This window comes from Gracilinanus agilis, chromosome 1 (genome assembly GCF_016433145.1).
Source record: "Gracilinanus agilis isolate LMUSP501 chromosome 1, AgileGrace, whole genome shotgun sequence".
Taxonomy (NCBI): Eukaryota; Metazoa; Chordata; class Mammalia; order Didelphimorphia; family Didelphidae; genus Gracilinanus; species Gracilinanus agilis.
This window is the reverse complement of record NC_058130.1, coordinates 133,853,090-133,873,869: the sequence shown is the minus strand read 5'-3', so window position 1 is coordinate 133,873,869 and position 20,780 is coordinate 133,853,090. Positions and strand designations below refer to the sequence as shown.

At 38.0% G+C, this 20,780-nt stretch overlaps 1 pseudogene; it reads left to right on the top strand.

The window, feature by feature from the left end:
* The first annotated feature begins 749 nt into the window (after positions 1–749).
* LOC123248586 lies at positions 750–2,090 on the top strand (annotated as a pseudogene).
* Positions 2,091–20,780: the final 18,690 nt, after the last annotated feature.

Below are 20,780 nucleotides of genomic sequence, written 5' to 3'. Positions count from 1 at the left end.
AAAGCAGAAATAATAAATGCAATTACTACTACTAATAATAATTCAGATAATAATGTAATAAAAATTATAATTAATAAGGATTTATGGAGAGGCAAATTTAAAATTATTTGGAATCTAAATAATCTAATTCTTTAAAACTTATGGGTCACTCTCTCTACTCCTGCCCCTTGGCTCCATGGTCCCCAGTCTCCCATCTCCACCCCCACCCCCCAAAAAAACCCTCAAAAAAGCTAAAAAACTAAAAAACCTCCAAGCTCCATGTGAACATCAAAGAACCAATATGCAGAGAGACTTTTTGAGAATTGGAAAGCTTGGCTTGAGACCTCCCTGCACCAAGAGAGACCTTTGCCCCTCTGAGCTCAGTACTCTGTGTCCATCCAGTCTCCCACTTGTCTGCACCTTTGCCCCCCCCCCCCTCTCCTAGCCCGTTCTCCCCTCTCCCTGCTGGTCCCTTACGTGGCCCACTATGGTCTCTGTGTACCTCCTCCCCCTGCTGCTCTTGCACCTGTCCCCTGCTCTCACATGTCCTTGAACCGTGTGCCAGCTGCCTCCCTTCCTCCTTGTGCTTTCCCTCCCCAAGTCCCCTGTTGCTGTGGTCCCCCATGTGGCTTCTTCCCCACGGTGGGGCTGCTGCTTCTTGGCAGGCTTCCTTTGCTGCCCCCACACAGGGAAGACAACAGCTGCCACCGCCCACCTGAAGGGCCTCATTGAAGGGGGGCATTGAGCTGGGAAGGGACAAGGCGCCCGAGTGGAGACAGGACCCATGTCTGGGGGTTTGGAATTGGAGCCAGAAGGCTGAACTGTGGGTTTTGGCCCCATTTTGTCGTGTTTGTGTCACTTTTCTCCCCTAATATGCGACTGTGATTCCTGGGACATCGCCTCCACTTTTCTTTGAGGCTCCTCAACCTTCCCTGGATGGCTCATACTTCTTTTTCCCTTTCCTTATTGCTAGATTTTGACCTTGGCCAAAATTTCAAAAGTCTTGTCTTTTTTTTTTCTTCTTATTTTGGTTCCAGAAAGAATTCCTCCTGGCAGGGCTCAGGGTTTTGGGGGGGGGTGTGGAGTTGAAAACTGCTGCCAGCAGTTACCCCATGGCCTGCCTATATGTCGGTGACTTGCACCATATGGCACTGAAGCCATGCTGAATGAGAAGTTCAGCCCTGCTGGACACGTGCTGTCTCTCTGGGTCTGCAAGGACATGATTACCAGGAGCTCCCTGGGGTATGCCTATGACAACTTTCAGCAGCCAGCTGATGCTGAATGTGCCCTGGATACCATGAGCTTTGATGTAATTAAAGGTAAAGCAATCCTTATCATGTGGTCTCAACAAGATCCCTCATTGAGGAAATCAGGAGTTGGGAATGTTTTCATTAAAAACCTGTATAAGTCCATAGATAACAAGACACTTCATAACACCTTTTTAGCATTTGGGAACATCTTGTCCTGCAAGGCGATGTGTGATGAAAATGTTTCTAAAGGAACTTTGTGCCTTTGTGCAAAATTTGTGCACTTTGAGACTCAGGATGCTGCAGATAGGGCCATCAAGAAGATGAATGGCATGCTTCTCAACAACAGAAAACTCCTTGTTGGTAGATTCAAGTCAAGGAAAGAATGAGAAGCAGAGCTGGGAGCCAAAGCTAAGGAATTCACCAATGTGTACCTCAAAACCTTTGCCGATGATATGGATGATGGAAGACTGAAGGAGCTTTTCAGCAAATATAATAAAACTCTTGAGTGTCAAAATGATGACTCATCCTAGTGGAAAGTCCAAAGGCTTTGGTTTTGTGAATTTTGAGAAACATGAAGATGCCAAGAAGGCAGTTGAAGAAATGAATGGAAAAGACATCAATAGAAAAATGGTATTTGTAGGCAGGGCACAGAAAAAAGTTGAATGCCAGGCTGAATTAAAACAGAAATTTGAACAGCTAAAACTGGAGTGAATCAGTCACTACCAGGGGGTGAATCTCTATATTAAGATCTTGGATGACACTATTGATGATGAAGAATTAAGGAAGGAATTTTCTCCTTTCTGATTGATTACCAGTGCCATGGTGATGCTTGAGGATAGGAGAAGTAAAAGTCCTAATTAGGAAACCCAAATCCGAAGAACCAGGAAACATCTGCCAAGAACCTTCAGTGCACACAAGGCTAAGACTGCCAAGAATCTCACCAGAACTCATGCTGAAGGGAGTGTCCCACCAAAGTGCCAAGGAGCAGAGAGGGTATCCTCACTGAAGAACCAAGGAAGGAATCACTCCACTTACCACTGCAAGCCGAAGTAGGATCTAGGGAAAGAGTCTTCTCCTCTAGACTGGCTCACCAACACAGAGAGCCCCACTGAATCCTTGAGCTGGTCTTTTTAAAGCAGTTTTCTCTATGTTACTTCCTGTCACTACCCCACTTTACAGGAAACAACCACAGTCTTTCAGTTTGCCTGCACTGCCCATGGGGTGGGCAGTGGCCTCTGGAGTTGTCACCCACTCTAGCAAGTGACTTGCGACCTCTCATACTTAGTGACTGGTAAGGTACTAAGTAGAGGTACTTAAGTTTTTGATTGATTAACTTAAAAGTTGCTGATTGATAGACAAAGAGTTTGATTCACTTTTCACACATGGAAGTTTACTATGGATAAAGGAAGAATTTATGAATAAAGACATATAGAACATGATGTGAAGTAAAATGGATAATTTTTTTTTAAACCCTTGTACTTTGGTGTATTGTCTCATAGGTGGAAGATTGGTAAGGGTGGGCAATGGGGGTCAAGTGACTTGCCCAGGGTCACACAGCTGGGAAGTGGCTGAGGCCGGGTTTGAACCTAGGACCTCCTGTCTCTAGGCCTGACTCTCAAATGGATAATTTAAATTACATTAAAAAGCTTTTGTACAAACAAAATCAATGCAACCAAGATTAGAAGGGAAACAAAAACTATGAAAAATTTTATATAGCAGATGTTTCTGACTTATTTCTCAAATATATAGAGAACTAAGTAAATTTATAAGTATACAAGTTATTCCCCAATTGATAAATGGTTAAAGGATATGAATGGGTAGGTCTCAGATGAAGAAATAAAAACTATAATAGTCCAAACATTGAGTAAAGAAATGCAAAATTAAAACAACTCTAAGATAATACTTCACACTAATTAGGTTGTCAAATATGACCAAAAAGGAAAATGATAAATGTTGTAGGGAATCTGGGAAAATGCACTCATACACTGTTGGTGGAGCTGTGAACCAAATCAACCATTCTGGAAAGCAAATTGGAGCCCTGCTCAAAGGTCCATAAAATTATGCATACTCTTTGTCTCACCACTACCACTAATGGTTCTCTATTCCAAAGAAATAAAAGAACAAGAAAAAGACAGATATGTACAAAAATATTTATAGCAACTCTTTTTGTAAGGATACAGCATTGGAAACTGAGGGGATGTCCATTATTTGGGGAATGGCTGAACAGTTGTGGGATATAGTTATAAAGAAATACTATTGTGACATAAGAAATGATGAGCTGAATGATTTCAGAAAAACCTGGAGAGCCTTACTATATGAACTGATGCAGAGTGAAGTGGGCAGAACCAGGAGAACATTGTTTATTAATTAAATTTGGACTCTGGCCCTTAGATTTTAATAAAGTTTATTAGAATAACTTGGATAGGTAAAAGAAAAGAGATAGTGAAAAAGGCCTGGTCTAGTTACCCACGTGGCTTCTTACAGCAACACCCCCCAGAATGAAGTTACTTGGCAGGACACCAGAGATAGAGAGCCCTAGAGCTTCTTGCTTAACCTCTTTTATCCTGTCTTTCATGTCTGGGACAAGTTCAGACTCCCGAAGGGTACACAGGCACACAGGTATGCAGGTGACATGACATCATAAAAGGAGGAGGGAGGGTAAATTTCCTTCACACAATGTATATAGTAACAGAAATATTATATGATGATCAACTAATCTATTAGAAGGACTAATCTTTTGTCAGCAATATAAGGCTCCAAGACAACCTCAAGGAACTCATGATGAAAAATATTATTCACTGTCATAGAGGCAACTGATGGAGTCTGAATGGAGATCAAAGAATATTTTTCACTTTATTTCCTTCATGAGTTTTTTTATTGTTATGTGCAATATATGCCTTCTTTCACAACATGAGCAACAGAGAAGAAATAAATACTGCATGACATTACTGGTATAACCTGTATCAGATTATTAACCAAGTCTTGAAGAGAGAGGAAGAGAATTTGGATCACAGAATGTCAGAAAACAATTGTTAAAAATTGTTCCTACATGTAATTGATAAAAAGATAACAAATAAAAAAAAAGAAGGAAAAAAACCTCTGAAGCATGAAAGAAAAGTGTGAGTCATCTTTTCCATTCTGTACTTCTTTCCCAGTCATGGTATCTGAACCCAAACTGTGTTTTTAGGAAACCATGTACTCTGGCAGTCCACACCTGTGTTAAACCAAGAAAGCGATAATTTTTTAAAAACCCTCACCTTCCATCTTAGAATCAATTCTATGTATTGGTTCTAAGACAGAAAAGCAGTGAGAGCTAGGCAATGGGAGGGATAAGTGAGTTGCCTAGAGTCACACAACTAGGCAGTGTCTGAGGCCAGATTCGAACCTAGGACTTCCTGTCTCTAGGTTTGGCTCTCAATTCACTGAGCTATCCAGCTGCCCCCACCCCCATTTAAAAAAATACTTTCTTAAAATCAATACTATGCATTGGTTCTGTGTGGAGTGGAATTCTGGTTCTGTGTGGAGTGAAATTCTGGGGAGCCTCATACACCTGGAAATCACTCTAGTGAGTAGGCAGGAGACTTGATAAGATGCTGGCAGAGAAAAGCTGCTTTATTTGGAGAAATAGCAGACAGCAGGGAAGGGGTGAAGGGGAAGGGGACAGGAAGGAAAAGGGATTTTGTCTACACAAGCTGCTTGCTCGGGGCAAAAATGTCCTCTCTTTTAGGTACAATCACAGACTTTATAACAATCCTGACCCAAGATTATCCTCCTCCCCTCTGTTCAATCCCACAGAAAGGGGTTCTGTGATGTTTACAGTCTTGAGTGCATGATTTTCAACATTATATACCCCAAAGACCCCCATAATCCAGAAAAACCTGTGACTATCATGAGATTCGCAAGCTGGGGACCATAATGATACTTTTGAAACTCACTGTACTCTCCCTCATTCAGCTTATCTTATAGTTGGCTTTATTCCCAGGATACAGGTAAATTCTTCTCAAAGGTTTTTGAAAAAAAGTCAGGAAAACTAGAAGTTTTATTGGGGGGGGGTAGGGGGACAGGCAGTTTTAGTCTAAAGAATAATAATAATACTAAGGGGTCTTGAAAATTGGGGTTACAACAAGCTAAATACTAATCTGAGAATTACACACTGAATCTCATCCCACACAGTTCCAAGGCAGAAGAGTGGTAAGGGCTAGGTAATGGAAGTCAACTGACTTGCCTAGGGTCGCAGAGCTATTAAGTGTCTGATATCAGATTTGAACCCAGAACCTCCTCTCTCTGGGACTGACTTTCCAAAATAGTAATTTCTTAATTTCTCAAAGTCAGAATTTTAATCATAGGATTTCTATCCTTGTTTAAACCTGAATGTGATGCTTTGAATGCAGGATAAGAGAATATTATTAGACCAGGCCAGTGTGGCATTTATTTAACTTGATTGTATATATTTATTATAAAGGATATGTGTGTATGTGTGTGCATACACGTGTGTGTTTTCCCATTTTGGGGGTGTTGGGATAGAAATAGGAATAGGATGACCTCTTCAAAAAAAGAACATAAAAAAAGAGAGTCAATGAAACACCTTTTAAATGATATATATACACATGCATTTATGTGAATTATATACTTGAAATGCAAGTTGTATGTAGAGATCTACAGTTTTATTATAGTCCTCTTTTTCTGCTCTTTATGGAAATACCCATTTTATTTAAGCTTAAAATAAAAAAAACCTATTGCTTTGACAATTTTGAATTCCATTAGGATGTTAAAGGATCATAGATTTAGATCTGAAAGGGACTTATGTGAATGAATGGAAATCATTTATTAAATGCTTCCTATAATGATGATAGCTAAAATTTATTTTATTTTTTATTTAAATATTTTATTTTTTTTAGAAAAATTTTCCATGGTTACATGATTCTTGTTTTTACTTTTCCGTTCACCGCCACCCCCATATCCAATGCACATTTCCACTGGTTTTAACATGTGTGATCAATCAAGACTTATTTATATATTATTGATAGTTGCATTGGTGTGGTTGTTTCAGGTCTACATCCCTGACCATGTCTGCATCAACCCATGTGATCAAGTGGTTATTTTTCTTCGTTTCCACTCCTGCAGTTCTTCCTCTGAATGTGGGTAGCTTTCTTTACCATAAGTCCCTCAGAATTGTCCTGGGTAATTGCTTTGCTCCCAGTACAGAAGTCCATTACATTCGATTTTACCACGGTGTATATCAGTCTCTGTGTACAATGTTCTTCTGGCTCTGCTCCTTTCACTCTGAATCAGTTTCTGGAGGTCTTTCCAGTTCACATGGAATTCCTCCAGTTTATTATTCCTTTGAGCACAGTAGTATTCCATCACCAGCATATACCACAATTTGTTCAGACATTCCCCAATTGAAGGGCATACCCTCATTTTCCAGTTTTTTGCCACCACAGAAAGCGCAGCTATAAATATTTTTGTACAAGTCTGTTTATCTATGATCTCTTTGGGGTACAACCCCAACAATGGTATGGCTGGATCAAAAGGCAGGCATTCTTTTATAACTCTTTGAGCATAGTTCCAAATTGTCATCCAGAATGGTTGGATCAGTTCACAACTCCACCAGCAATGCATTAATGTCCCAATTTGGCCACATCCCCTCCAACCTTCATTGCTCTTTCCTTCTCTCATTTTAGCCAATCTGCTAGGTGTGAGGTGATACCTCAGAGTTGTTTTGATTTGCATTTCTCTAATTATTAGAGATTTAGAACACTTTCTCATGTGCTTATTGATACTTTTGATTTCTTTATCTGAAAATTGCCTATTCATGAACCTTGTCCATTTATCAATTGGGGAATGGCTTGATTTTTTTATACAATTGATTTAGCTCCTTGCATATTTGAGTAATTAGACCCCTGTCAGAGGTTTTTGTTATAAAGATTTCTTCCCAATTTGTTGTTTACCTTCTAATTTTGGTTGCATTGTTTTTGTTTGTACAAAAACTTTTTAATTTAATATAATCAAAATTATTTATTTTACATTTTGTAATTTTTTCTAACTCTTGCTTGGTTTTAAAATTTTCTCTTTCCCATAGATCTAACAGGTACACTATTCTATGTTCAGCTAATTTTCTTATAGTTTCCTTCTTTATATTCAAGTCATTCACCCATTCTGAATTTATCTTGGTGTAGGGTGTGAGATGTTGATCTAAACCTAATCTCTCCCATATTGTTTTCCAATTTTCCCAACAGTTTTTGTCAAATAGTGGATTTTTGTCCCCAAAGTTGGGCTCTTTGGGTTTATCATAGACTGTCTTGCTGACAGCACTTACCCCAAGTCTATTCCACTGATCCTCCTACTGTCTCTTAGCCAGTACCATATTGTTTTGATGACTACTACTTTATAGTATAGTTTAATATCTGGTACTGCTAGGCTACCTTCCTTCATGTTTTTTTTTCATTATTTCCCTTGATATTCTTGATCTTTTGTTCTTCCAAATGAACTTAGTTATGGTTTTTTCTAATTCAGTAAAAAAAGTTTTTTTGTAGTTTGATAGGTATGGAACTAAATAGGTAAATTAATTTGGGTAGAATGATCATTTTTATTATGTTAGCTCATCCTACCCATGAGCAATCAATGTTTTTCCAATTGTTTAGATCTAGTTTTAATTGTTTGGAAAGTGTTTTGTAGTTGTTTTCGTATAATTCCTGTGTTTGTTTTGGTAGATAGGTTCCTAAGTATTTTATATTGTCTAGGGTGATTTTAAATGGTGTTTCTCTTTCTACCTCTTGCTGCTGTGATGTGTTGGAAATATACAGGAATGCTGATGATTTATATGCATTTATTTTGTACCCTGCAACTTTGATAAAGTTGTTGATTATTTCTACTAGCTTTTTAGTTGATTCTCTAGGATTTTTTAAGTAGTCCATCATATCATCTGCAAAGAATGATAGCTTAGTCTCCTCATTGCCTATTTTAATACCTTCAATTTCTTTTTCTTCTCTAATTGCTACTGCTAGTGTTTCTAGTACAATGTTAAATAATAGAGGTGAGAATGGGGATCCTTGTTTCATGCCTGATCTTATTGGGAAGGCTTCTAATTAATCCCCATTGCATATGATGCTTGTTGATGGTTGTAGATATATACTGTTTATTATTTTTAGGAAAGGTCCTTCTATTCCTATACTTTCTAATGTTTTCAATAGGAATGGATGTTGTATTTCGTCAAAGGCTTTTTCAGCATCTATTGAGCCAATCATGTGGTTTTTGTTGGTTTGCTTATTGATATGATTAATTATGTGAATGGTTTTCCTAATGTTGAACCATCCTTGCATTCCTGGTATAAATCCCACCTGATCATGATGGGTAACCCTCGTGATCACTTCCTGGAGTCTTTTTGCTAGTATTCTATTTAAGATTTTTGCATCTATGTTCATTAAGGAGGTTGATATAGTTTTCTTTCTCTGTTTTTGATCTACTTGGCTTTGGGATCAGTACCATGTTTGCGTTATAAAAGGAGTCTGGTAGAACTCCTTCTTTGCTTATTATGTCAAATAGTTTGTATAGTATTGGAATTAGTTGTTCTTTGAATGTTTGTTAGAATTCACTTGTGAATCCATCTGGTCCTGGGGATTTTTTCTTATGGAGTTCTTCGATGGCTTGTTCAATTTCTTTTTCTGATATGGGATTATTTAAGTATTCTATCTCTTCTACTGTTAATCTAGGCAATTTATATTTTTGTAAATTTTCATTCATATCTCCTAAATTGTTATATTTATTGCTATATAATTGGGCAAAATAGTTTTTAATGATTGCCTTGATTTCCTCTTCATTAGAGGTGAGGTCTCCCTTTTCATCTTTGATACTGATGATTTGGTTTTCCTCTTTCCTTTTTAAAATTAGATTGACCAGTACTTTGTCAATTTTGTTTGTTTTTTCAAAGTACCAGCTTCTAGTCTTATTTATTAATTGAATAGTTCTTTTACTTTCAATTTTATTGATTTCTCCTTTAATTTTTGTAATCTCTAATTTGATCTTTAGCTGGAGATCTTTAATTTGTTCCCTTTCTAGTTTTTTAATTAGCATTCCCAGTTCATTGATCTTTGCCCTTGCTAATTTGTTAATACATGGACTCAAGGATATAAATTTCCCCCTGAGTACTGCCTTAGCTGCATCCCACAGAGTTTGGTAGGATGTTTCATCATTGTCATTCTCTTCAATGAAATTATTGATTGTTTCTATGATTTCTTCTTTAACTAACTGGTTTTGGAGAATCATATTATTTAATTTCCAATTATTTTTGATTTGCCTGTCCATGTGCCCTTACTAATTATTATTTTTATTGCATTATGATCTGAGAAGGTTACATTTATTATTTCTGCTCTTTTGCATTTGTTTGCAATGTTTCTATGCCCTATTACATGGTCAGTCTTTGGGAATGTACCATGTGCAGCTGAAAAGAAGGTGTATTCCTTTTTGTCCCTATTTATTTTTCTCCACATATCTATTAAATCTAATTTTTCTAGGATTTCATTCACCTCTCTTATCTCTTTCTTATTTATTTTTTGGTTTGATTTATCTAGATCTGAAAGAGGGATATTTAGATTTCCCACTAGTATGGTTTTACTATCTATTTCCTTCTTGAGCTCTGCCAGTTTCTCCTTTAGGAATTTGGATGCTATACCATTTGGTGCATACATATTGAGTACTGTTATTTCCTCATTGTCTATACTGCCTTTTTTCAGGATGTTATATCTTCCCTGTCTCTTTTAATCATATCTATTTTTACTTTGGCTTTGTCAGAAATCATGATCACCACTCCTGCCTCCTTTTTCTCATTTGAAGCCCAAAAGATTTTGCTCCAGCCTTTGACCTTATCAAACCTGTGTATGTCCACCCACCGCATATATGTTTCTTTTAGACAACATATGGTAGGATTTTGGTTTCTAATCCACTCTGCTATTTGCTTCTGTTTTATGGGCAAGTTCATCCCACTCACATTCAGAGTTATAATTATCAGTTGTGTGTCCCCAAACATTTTTGTATGCTCTCCTAGTTCGTTCTACCCCTTCTTCTTATGCTATTTCCTTTTTAAACCAGTGGTTTGTTTTAGACCAGTCCCCCTTGTCCCCTCCCTTGATTTACTTCCCTTTCCACTCCCTCCCTTATTATTCCTCTCTTTTTATTTTTTTAAGGCCTAATGAATACCCTCCCACCTCTCCTCCCTTCCCTTTTTTGACTTCCCCACTCCCCTGCTCCACTTGGTTAATCCCTTCTGACTTTCTCAGTAGGGTTAGATAGAATTCTATATTTCAATGGATATAGCTACTCTTCCCTCTCAGGGTTAATTCCGCTGAGAGTAAGGTTTAAACATTACCTCCTAATGCTCTCTTCCTCTCCTTCTTATAATAGTATTCATCCCCTCCCCTTCCCATGCCCTCTTTGTTTGGTATAGAATATCCTATTTTTCTTATTCATTCAAGTTTCTCTTGGTGTCATCTCCTATTCACGCCCCTCTTCCCCTCCCTTTTCATCTTAGACCATTTGGTGCTCCAAACTCTCCCTATGAATAATTCTTCTAATTACTATAATAGTGAATACAGTTTTTGAAGATTACACCTAACATTTCTCCATATAGGAATACAAATAATTTGATCTTATTAAAGCCCTTAAAGAGGCAAATTTAAAAATGAGTTTTCTTTCTTTCCCCTCTGTTTCTTATTTACCTTTTCATGTTCCTCTTGGTTTTTGTGGTTGGATATCGAACTTTCCATTTAGTCCTGGTCTTTTCTATGCAAAGACTTGGAAATCTTCTATCTTGTCGAATGCCCATACTTTCCCCTGGAAGTATATAGTCAGTTTTGATGGGTAGATCCTTGGTTGTAGACCCAGTTCTCTTGCCTTTCTGAATATCATATTCCAAGCCTTGCAGTCTCTTAGTGTGGAGGCAGCCAGGTCCTGTGCGATCCTGATTGGTGCTCCTTGATATCTGAATTGTCTCTTTCTGGCTTCTTATAAAATTTTTTCTTTTACTTGGAAGCTCTTGAATTTGGCTATTATATTCCTGGGGTTTGTCTTTTCAGGGTTTAGTGTAGAGGGTGATCTATGGATTCTTTCAATGTCTATATTGCCCTCTTGTTGTAGAACTTCAGGGCAGTTTTGCTGACTAATTTCTTTTACTGTGGAGTCCAAATTTCTATTAATTTCTGCTTTTTCAGGAAGACCAATGATTCTCAAATTGTCTCTTCTAGACCTGTTTTCTTGATCTGTCAATTTCTCAGTGAGATATTTCATGTTTCCTTCTATTTTATCAGTCCTTTGACTTTGCTTTATTTGTTCTTGCTGTCTTGAAAGATCATTGGCTTCTACTTGCCCAATTCTGGTCTGTAGAGACTGGTTTTCTGCTATAACCTTTTTATTTTCCTTTTTGATTTGGTCTGTCCTGTTTTCCAATTGTTTGATTTTGGTCTCCAATTTGCTTATCAATTCTTTTGATTTGGGGGCATCTTTCTCCAATTGGGAGTTTCTGTCTTTTAACCTGTTAATTTCCTTTTGAGCTATTTGCCACTTCTCTTGCCATATCTCTTCCATATTTCTCATGATCTCAGATTTGAACTCTTCAAGAGCTTGTGACCAATTTTCGTTGTTTTGGGAAGGTTTGGATATGATTACTTATTTGTTCTCCTCTGCTGTTTGCTCTGTTGTCTGGATTTTTTTCTGTGTAAAAGTTGTCAAGTGTTAAAGATTTCTTCTTGATCTTTCTTTTCTGGGATTCTTGTGACTGGCTTGCCATTGTTAGCTCAGTGCCCTCTTAGCTTTATCCTCACACCCAGGGTCTGTCTGTGCTCTTTAGGCTCCTGTCTAGTTGTTCTCAGTGTCAAGCCTCCTGGTGGTCCCCTTGCTTGTTCCTCTGCCTCAATGAAGCGCCTTTAACAATCTCAGGGCTCTGCTTCCATAGTCATGCACCCGTCTGCACTGGGTCCTCACCCAAGGTCCGTGCCTGCACTCAGGATTCCTGTTGGTGCCTGAGTTTGTGCCTGAGCTCAAGGTCTGTGTTCAAAGTCTGGTTCTTTAGCCTCTTGGGGTCTTAAGACTTGCTGCTTACAGGAGCAGGCCCTGGTGAGCTGCCAAGAACTTAATGAATGCCCTAAACTTGCTCTAACTCTTGTGTGCTGGCTTTGGCATTGTAGGTGGTATGGGGGGGAGGGGGTTGCTCAGCTCACATTTTAGTGAGAACTATTTCACCCGTTTATAGCATGAAAATGCCCTGATCCCACGTACCTTCAACTCTGCACCCTGTTGTGGGGTCCCTTCCTTCATCTGGATTTTTTTTTATGTCCTCTTGAGGAGTCCTGTATATGTGAGTTATGAGAGGTTAAGCAGCTGCTTTTTACTCAGCCACCATCTTAACCCGGAAATCTTGTCTCAATAGCTAAAATTTATATAACATTTACTATGTGCTAACCATTGTGCCTAAGAGCTTTACAATTATTGTCATGTATGATTCTTATAACAGCTCTGTAAGGTAGGTACCATTATCCTCATTTTACCGATGGAGAAACTGAGGCATACAGAAATGAAAAGTGACGTTTTCCAGCATTATGCACCTCGTAAGTGGCTGAGATTGAATTTGAAATAGATCTAAGTCCAAGTTCTACAAGTTATCACCTAGCTGCCTATGTGCTCAAAATAATGAAATAAAAATACAAAAGCAAGACAAAGTCTGTCTTTAGGAAGCTTATTATATTCTTTTTTTTTTTGTAGTCTTTTTTTTTATTTAATAATTTTTATTTTTTAGAAAAGTTAACATGGTTACATGGTTCATGCTCTTACTTTCCCCTTTTTGGATGATGGCCAGATGGTATATACTTACCCTTTTTATCCATTTCCTACCCACCCCCCACCCCCACCCCAATAGCCAATGCGCATTTCCACTGGTTTTAATGTGTCATTGATCAAGACTTATTTCCAAATTGTTGATAGTTGCATTGGAGTCGTAGTTTTGTGTCTACATCCCCAATCATGTCTGCCTCAACCCATGTGTTCAAGCAGTTGCTTTTCTTCTGTGTTTCCACTCCTACAGTTCTTCCTCTGAATGTGGGTAGTGTTCTTTACCATAAGTTCCTCAGAACTGTCCTGGGTCATTGCATTGCTGCTAGTACAGAAGTCATGTTCTTCTGGCTCTGCTCCTTTTGCTCTGCATCAATTCTTGGAGGTCTTTCCAGTTCACATGGAATTCCTCCAGTTTATTATTCCTTTGAGCACAATAGTATTCCATCACCAGCATATACCACAATTTGTTAAGCCATTCCCCAATTGAAGGGCATACCCTCATTTTCCAGTTTTTTGCCACCACAAAAAGCATGGCTATAAATATTTATGTACAAGTCTGTTTATCTATGATGTCTTTGGGGTACAACCCCAACAATGATATGGCTGGATCAAAGGGCAGGCATTTTTTTTATCGCTCTTTGAGCATAATTCCAAATTGGCATCCAGAATGGTTGGATCAGTTCACAACTCCACCAGCAATGCATTATTAATGTCCCAGTTTTGCCACAACCCCTCCAACCTTCATTGCTCTTTCCTTCTCTCATTTTAGCCAATCTGCTAGGTGTGAGGTGATACCTTAGAGTTGTTTCGATTTGCATTTCTCTAATTATTAGAGATTTAGAATACTTTCTCATGTGCTTATTGATAGTTTTGATTTCTTTACATGAAAATTGCCTATTCATGTCCCTTGCCCAAGAGCTTATTATATTCTAAAAGGGGGAGATAACAGATACGATAGTATAGAGGTCTGAGAAGTATGTTTTGATTTGAGAAGTCACAGAGATAGTAGGGTGACGGGAATCTATTGACACACTCTTTCCAGAAATAGTGGTACAAGATGTAGAAAGCAAGGAAGGGATCATAATTCAATGTGGCAATAGGTCAGATGGCTAGAAGGTTGGAGTAGTTGGTCAGATCCTATGTAATGCATAATTTGTGATTTTTATCTTTGTATAGTGGGCCATAAATGTTCTCATTGTCTGACTTGCAAGTCAATACAATATGACCTCAGGGTGGTGACTCCAAGGCTAAATGGATTAAATCATACAGGGCAGGATCTTAGAAGGTTTAGTGGTCAGCAGGATAGAGGAGTTGGCCAGGGTGGATGATGGCCAGATGGTATATGAAGCATAGTTTGGAGTTAGCTCAAAACAGTGGGCTATTTATGTTTATACTAACTGTCTCACCAATTGTAATAGCAGAACCCTAGGGTGATGTTTCCACATCTGAGTGGATTAAGTCACCCAGGGCATAGTTGTAGAGGGAATCATTGGCAAGGGGGTCCAATGGGGGGTGGGGATGTCCAGGTAGGATGTGAAACATGATTTGGAGTCTGGGGATGGGTAGATATAAATTAGGCATATATATTTTCACTAGTTGACTCATGGCTTTGGTTTGGTCTAACTTTCTCACTTTACTTTGAAGAAATTGGGCTCATAAGTTAGGTGCTTCAAACAGTCATATAAATAGTAAATAATGGTAGTAGAATTTGAACCCAAGTCCACCATTTGGCACAAAAGAACAGTTGACATTAATACATGCAAAATATTGGTTTTAAAATCCTGTAAATGGTCTTGTTTTTTTGTTTGTGTTTTTAAACTTCAGGCTGAGAAATAATCAGAAAAGAGAATAAAGACAGCACATAGGATTGAAAAAGATCTCTATTATATTGACTGCTTCTCCCCCTCTTGCCTCTCTTAGCAAAAAATGTTTACATTTAAATATTTTTGTTAAATATATGACTTTTGTTTTCCTTTGATCCCTATTTAGTGGTGAACTGCTCCTCAAAAAAGAAAAATGTCAGTGAGAAAGCAGTTTAAACTTCTTCTCTGGAAAAATTATATTCTAAAGGTAGGTATATGATATATCAAAAAATGTGGGACTTTGGGAGAGACTAGTCATCTAAAAGAATTTTTGAAAAAGTTGCTCAAAGAAATAAAACACAACAACAAAACACCTGATTAGTCAATGTAAAGTTTTCTAAATGAATGGTGTATATGCATGTGTATATATGCATAAAATGCATATATACATATATAATCATCTGTAATTTTTAATGAAAATGTTTTTGATGGTGTTTACTTTTTACACAAAAGATCATTGGAGCCCTCCCAAATGACTCTCATTTCAGTTCTAATTTTTTCTTTTTTGATTATAATTAAGTGATCATAGAGAAGAACCCTTTCATATTTTTTTTTTATTTAGGGCTATATTAGTTTAAATGAAACTTTCTATTTTTTTTTTTTTTTTTAGAAACGCAAGATTCTATCAAGCCTCTTAGAAATCTTATTGCCACTGGGGTTTTCTGTAGTTTTAATTTCACTTCGTTTGAGGAGTAAACCAGTAAGTGTGGCTGCTATAACATATCATCCTATTCTCCTTGATGATCTACCCAGTAGTTTCTTGGAAAGGTATCCACCAAAATTCCTTAACCTAGCTTATATTCCTAACAACAGTGACGTTTTGAAGACAATTGCTGAGAATGTGGTAAAGGCCTTCGAGCTTCAAATACTAGGTGAGACTTTGGGGAGAAAAAGGTCTTTTTTATAAAGTATTTAAAAGTTGTTTTCTAATTTTTAAATGTTGTTTATCATGGACCTCAAAGATTTTGATCTCATTACCTCAAATATATATGTGTATGTTTATATATGTGTGTATATATACATGCATATGAAATTGAAAGTATAGAAACAAAATTAAGCTAAAATAATTTAGAAGTTTTGAGATCAAAGCAATGTCATATGTTTTGAGGCCAGCATGCAATTGTCAATAAGTTATGATGATGAAGCCGTCCAGCAGCTTCACGAAGATTCCTAGTGGGTTGGACACTTAGAAAGGGGAACCAAGGACTGAGTGAAAATGGGTTACGGGTTAAGGATTAATGGAAAGAGAACATAAGGCGAGAATAAAGATACACAGACACAGAAAGTTTTGGCATAAGGTAGACAGACAGCGAGTAAGCTCTGATGGTCAAGAGCTTCATGGTTAGGAGCTCTGATGGTCAAGAGCTCTCTTGCCAACTGATGTCTTGTCACTTTTATTGGGGTTACAACAGTATGGGGGAAGGGGAGAGGCTGGTGGCCTGATACATTAACATTATGAGGTAATCATCATAAAATGCAAACTACCAAAACCTAAAACAATAAGTAGAGCTAAGATCAGGATCCAGGGTGGATATGGCCTAAGGCATCTACTGATGTTTGATACCTATGTTAATTGATCATTGAAGGAAAAGTAAGGAGACTGAGATAACTGACTCTCTTCTGGGGTGTAGCCTTGGGGAAGGGCTAGGGATTTGGCAATTTGACTCAAGATTACAGAGATCAATCATTAGCAGTATAAGAGTTAAGTTTTTGAATACTTCTTAAAATAATATCACAATTAATGTATACCTGGATTGCTACAGATAATTTATTAGTAATAATTAGAAATTCTATTTTATTAGTAGTACCCCACAGTAGATTGTCTTTATGAAATCATATAAGTAATTTCCAAAATTGTGAAGATAAAAAGCATTCTGTGACAAAAGTTAATTTTTATATTTATTGTTAGGAACATAGAACACATTTTCCCATTGTGGAGAAAACATGTATAAATGGTTAGATTTTTCAGGTTAGATCAAAGAATGTTAATCCATAATAACTTAATTTTGGAGTTAGTAATAGAAGACCATTAATACTAACATAATTGCTTACACTCATATTACACCCACAACATGTACCATACCTTCCTTAAACTAGGCCTGAGAGCACCAGAGTACAAGTGTTATTTATCTTTTCATCCCTATGTTGTCAGGAATTAAAGGGACATGACTAGTAATGACACTAGTAGCACTTGAATTCCGGCTTTCTCACTCCAAATCCAACCTTGTCTCTCATTTCACAGATCTTGTTCTCAAATCAATTCTACTTTGGGGATTTCTCCAAAATTTCATACATCTTATCATTCCCAGCATTCTGGTTAAGTTGAATACATGAATAAAAAGTTGAAATCCCTTACTAGCAAACTGTTCAGAAACCTATCTCAAGTGGCTTAATGTCCTTCCCCTTGATTTGTTCCATCTACAAAGTAGACCAGGGTTGGAATTACATATGTCTTTTTATGAAATGCTTCTTGGACATCCTTCCATAATAGCAAAACATTTTCCTCTAATATAAACATCATTACTTGGTGGAGATACTCCAGTTGCATCATATATATGAGAATTGCAACATAGACTAAGAGGACTCCATGATGAAGGAGCAGCAGTATAAAAAGGGCCTGTAGACTTTAAGCTCTAAGACCTTTTACCTGGTAACAAAGTCTATATAAAGAACTTCCAGTGAACTAATGGAACTCAACCTGCTTGGGAAAGTCCATTTCTAGTTCTATTGACTATCCCAATGGCTAACAAGATTGGGGAAAAATACTCTTGTATTCATTGTTTAATTTTAAAACAATGCCATATTCTGATACATGTTACTCTTTTGTATTCTGGCTAATTCTTTTAATGAACACCCATAACACCATATTATGACAAAAACACATATAATAGTAACAGAACTGTTGAAGGCAGATTGTGGAGAGGACATATGGGTGTATGGCTTACCTGTATTCTGCTGGAAGCCAGCCAGCAGCTCCAGGAGGTCTGGAAGGTGTACGGTTTAGGTGAGAAAGAAGAGAGTCAGAGACACAGTGGATTTCTGGAAGCTGTTCTGAGAACTTCCTATGAAATTTTATTTTTATGCTTTTCACTCAAAGTCACAGAAATGCTGGGAAAATTTACATTTCAAACCCAAAACATAGAAAAACTCAAGGTTATGCTAGTTACATGAGAATTGGCACACAAAACGTATTTTCTATACACTTAGTCTAAATAGTCTTCAAGGCTACCAAAACCCTACTTTATCTAAGTTTTATTTTCATAAAAAGAACCTTCAACATATTTCAAAAGGTAGAGTTAAGTGTGAGAACTCTCAAATTTGGGAGGACAACTCTAATGAGGGAAAGTAGGGAAGTGTGAGAATATTTTGGTTTATTCATACTGTGTCCTTCAACTCTTGAGACAGAGAGAGATTGAAGCAGCTTCTATTTTACTGAGGGTGCAAACTATTAACTCATTAAATGCTGGTTTATGGTTTATTATAGAGTAATAATGGAATTTCTATAAATGGATTTTATACCTATTCTATAAAACTTGAGGCTATCCTAAAATATAGATTATAATAATTTTAATAATAAAAAATGTTGATCAGAAGAGAGCCACACAGAGGGGTCTGATTGGGTATCCATCCATCCTGTGGCCTGATTTTCAGACAACAGAGAACAATGTAAGGCTCTGTCATCTGCATTGATTTTTATGGAGCCCTGATGGGGGACCCTTATTTCTCTGAGGGGCTCCCAGCATTATTCTACTGCTTATTGCAGCTCTCATACTTGATGGGGGTTGATTTATCGTTCAGACAGAAACCCAAGACTTCCTCCTGCCCTTATTGTTGCTTACCTACCATTATTACCATATGTTGCTTACCATTTGTTTTTTCCAGTTCTTACATAGGTTGTAGACCAGCACCCAAAGTTTCCTTTTATTGTGGTCCCAATAATCTAATAGGGGCAGCTGGGTGGCTCAGTGGATTGAGAGCCAGGCCTAGAGACTGGAGGTCCTAGGTTCAAGTCCGGTCTCGGACACTTCCAGCTGTGTGACCTTGGGCAAGTCACTTGACCCCTATTGCCCACCCTTACCACTCCTGGGCCAAGGACAGTCCCTAGCCCGGATGAAAAAGGAGGAGGGTTGGGCGTGGGGCTAGCAACCCCACCCTGTAAAAACTACATCTGCTAAAGAAACTGCAACCTAAAGTAGGGGCAGCTGGGCTAGCTCAGTGGATTGAGAGCCAGGCCTAGAGACAAAAGGTCCTAGGTTCAAACCCGGGCTCAGACACTCCCCAGCTGGGTGACTCTGAGTGACTGTGTGACCCATTGCCTATGGGTTGTGGCCCTATGCTCCTAGAATGGAGTCCCAGGATAAAAAAAAATAATAATCTAATATGTTTTCCAGGTATTGGTCCAGGTGGGATGATGGTTTATGATACTTCTTTTTGGAGACCTCAACATAGGCCTGTAAGGCAGATATCTCTTTACATCTTTTGTTCCTAGTGCCTTTTTTCTTCTTTCAACAGTCAGTTGTTCATACTGCCACTCCTTCCATAGGACCAGATTATGCAGACCAATCCACCTTAGTAAATATGACTGCTGCCAGTTTGATAAATCTAATCTCTGCATGACCATTGAAGTGCTGATAAGTTTAACTCCTCCATTACTTACAAATAGTAGTTTTTACTTTGTCATTTTGCTCATTTAAAGGAAATTGAGGAATGCCCTTCTCATACATGGATTCTGACAATACCACTTGCAGTTACTATATTGCAGTCTTTGATTGGAATGTCTTATTGGTATAAGCATAGAACAAAAATTCTAGACCCTGTCAGAAGCCAGAATCTTAGAAATTGGGCTGCCAAATGCCTTTTGCACCTTTTATTTTTACTACCTGTGAGATCATAAATGGTACATGGAATTTGACTTAAAGTCTCACTAACCCTTCAGCTCAAGTGCTTATGAAATTTTATTTTCTAAGATGTGACAATCAAAAATTCTGAAAGACTGGCTTCTGGGAAAGAATATCAACTTATTGATTAGGCTAGTATCAGTCAGTAAATTAGGTGGTCTCTTGGTGATCAAAGGCTCACAAATCCCCTGGCCCAGGTCCATAAATGCAATTTGGGAACTCATTATTTGGCCCCTTCCTTGGACATCCTAAGACACTGAGAGGTGGTCCATCAAAACTTTCAAGCCATCCTTATCCCTTAAGTGATGGTGGACAGTCTTGCAGCAAGATGAGCTTCTTTATCTCCCTTATCTATTAACCAGGCTTTATGGGTGGGTGGGTGGATGGGTGGATGGGTGGACATTCCTTGGAATTGCTAAAAATGAAGGAAATGTGTACAAAGGCCAGAGAACTGATTTGAGCCTCTAATTCAAAACTCAAATATAGATATAATTCAGTATGTATTAAAAATAAATCTTCTTGGTCCCCCCCCATGATTCTTATTGAGATGTCCTCAGTTTCCCCTATGAGTCACCTCAGATATGATACTTATATATTTCAGATCTGACTCACTAGAATACATAAGAACCTGAAGGTATGCTTGGGTGTTTTTTAATATGATGCCCCAAACTGATTGATAGATGCTTGGACAAGGGCCATTAGGGGCCATTCCCCCTCTGTCATAAGGGTCTTACAAGCAAAATAAAATAATGGTGCATAGGGAAGACATGAAAGGGATAGGTAACCCAATCCCCATTCTCCAGTCTGTTATATCCAAGGACACAGAGTCTAATGATACAGCTGTCTGATTTCTGGACACATCTTCTATTGCTATCATTTCCCTTTTTTTAGGCTTTCTGGAATCATGCTTATCCTCAGAGCAATTTATGTGGCAGATCTGCTTTTCCTGGTCCCAGGCCCTGGTAACAGTT